Source organism: Zingiber officinale, chromosome 2B (genome assembly GCF_018446385.1).
Source record: "Zingiber officinale cultivar Zhangliang chromosome 2B, Zo_v1.1, whole genome shotgun sequence".
In the NCBI taxonomy this organism is placed as follows: Eukaryota; Viridiplantae; Streptophyta; class Magnoliopsida; order Zingiberales; family Zingiberaceae; genus Zingiber; species Zingiber officinale.
The window spans coordinates 150,054,010-150,056,482 of NC_055989.1; positions in this window are offsets into that span (position 1 = coordinate 150,054,010).

Consider the following 2,473-nt stretch of genomic DNA (forward strand, 5'->3'; position numbering starts at 1 on the left):
ACATAATTGATTAAAGAAATAAAATTAAATAAATATTTAAAAATTAAAAAAATAATAAATAAAATTAATTAAAAATAAAACTAAATAAAAATTTAAAAAAATTAAAAAAATATAAGTATTAATGAAAAAATAATAAACAAAATTAATTAAAAAATAAAACTAAATAAAATTAAATAAAATTAAATAAAATTAAAAATATATATAAATATTAATGAAAAATAATAAATAAAATTGATTAAAAATTTAAACTAAATAAAAATTTTAAAATATATAAACTAAATAAAAAATTTAAAATATATAAGTATGAATGAAAAAAATTAAAAATAAAATTAATTTTAAAAATGAAATTTTAAAAAAAAATTAAAATATATAACTATGAATAAAAAAATTTTAAAATAAAATTAATTAAATATTTAAAAAAAATCAGAAAAAAAAAATTAACTCTCATCATACTTATATAGTTCCGAAAAAAAAATAAAAAAAAAATCAGAAAAAAAAAAAACAAAACAAAGGTTACATGCGTCTTTTTGGCGGATGAGAGAGGGGGAAGTGGAGGGGTGCGCGTTGACCGGGGGGAAAAAGCAATTTGCTTTAATTTATAACCCAGGATTTAAAGTTGGAGAGGGAGGATGTCCGGCTCGGTCAGTCTGCTAATATGCTATATGCTATCTATAGAGATCCTCTAGTCCATAATTTGTGGATCAGAAGATGATCCACTGTATGAGAGTCATTGATTTGGATGGAGTTCATTTTTAAATTGGTAGGGTCCATCCAAATTAAGGGTCTATAATAATGGACATCCCCTGGTCCATAAATTACGGACCAGAGGATCTGTCCTCATATGCTATATGCTTTATTTACTTAAAAGTATGGACATGAGTACACGTGTTATTTTTTAATATACGATATAATTTTATGAGTTAAAAAGGATACATATATCTTTTTTACTCTCCTCTCTAAAAATTTTAATGAATTAACGACGAAATTTTTTCCTTAGTTTTATTTAACACTCTCTCAAGTAAACTGACCATAAGATACATTAGCAAGTATTTATGATGAAATACGTCATAACTAAGGATCGAACCATAAGTGTCTGGATGACAACTTGACATCCTTCCGTTGCATCGTAAATAAATATTGAATATTAAAAAAATGATGAACTATATAATATCGAACTTGAGAGATCGAATATTATGGTGTCAAAAAAGTCGAATTCGCCACCCAAACGACTCCACATATTCGATCCTACGACTATTTATGAGGAGGTAAATCGAAAAATTATAGTTGGACCGTATGGAAATAACTTTTCCTTTAATTTTATTGAGATTCGTTACCCTTAGAGAGATCGGAGAGATCATGTGGCAAAAGGCGAAATCGTTCGCCCCCAACACTCTCGCCGTACCCGACTCGAGGTCATCACGAGGGAGGTAAATCACGACAACTGAGAGGGCAAGTGGTGGTGAGGTGAGTTGCACATGGTCTAGGGATTTACGCTCGATAGTCTTGCAATTCGACCTCACAATCTTATGCGATAAGTATATCACTATTTATCATATCGTATGATCCGTACGTGAGATCGATAGAAGAGATCAGAAAGTAGGGATGGAGGATCGATTGACGAATTAAATATTTTGTAGGAGAATTCTTAATGGTCAAGAGTTCGAACGGAGGCAAGGAAAATTAAGTTAGGGGAGAGGCGAGAAAAAAAAATTAGAATAAATTATCAAAAAATATATATATATAAAAAAAAATTAGAATAAATTATCAAAATATATATATATATATAGATATAGTAATTGATACCTAATGTAATGTGTAAAATAATAACATTTTCTATTGAAACACATATTCTAAATTTTAACAAAAAGATAATTATAAAAATCACGTCTTAACTTACTATAATAAAAAATCATTAAAATAAATTTATAATTTAAAATAACTTATACAATAAAACCTGCAAAAACATTAAAATTAATACTTTAATCATTATGATACTTTAATCATTATGATATAATTAGTAAGTTAAAAATAAATATAAAAAACTATTATTTACCAATTTATTTATTATATTTAACCTTTTTAGTTTTGCTAGACCTTTTTCACAATTTTAAATTTATTAATAATTGATTCCGTACCGGACGTTGAGCAATTTTTTTTTAAATATAAATATAATGAACTAGTTAAAAATTCTTCTTTCATCTAGTTCCGCAATCACATCTTAATAATCCTTTTAATCTTTTTAGATAATTAAAATGCACGTTCCGCGTAGAAATTGAAGAGTCAAAATATGTAAGTCTAATCAATCAATCAACCCATAAGAGAATAACTCTCTTTCTTATCTTTGACAATAATTGGCATAATCTAAGTGTTGGCACATTTTGGAAATATTGATCAGACCGAATGTATCTTAAAAAGCTCCTATTTTATATGTAACTTTTCTTTACTTTTAAAATTAATAGAATAAAACTTTTCA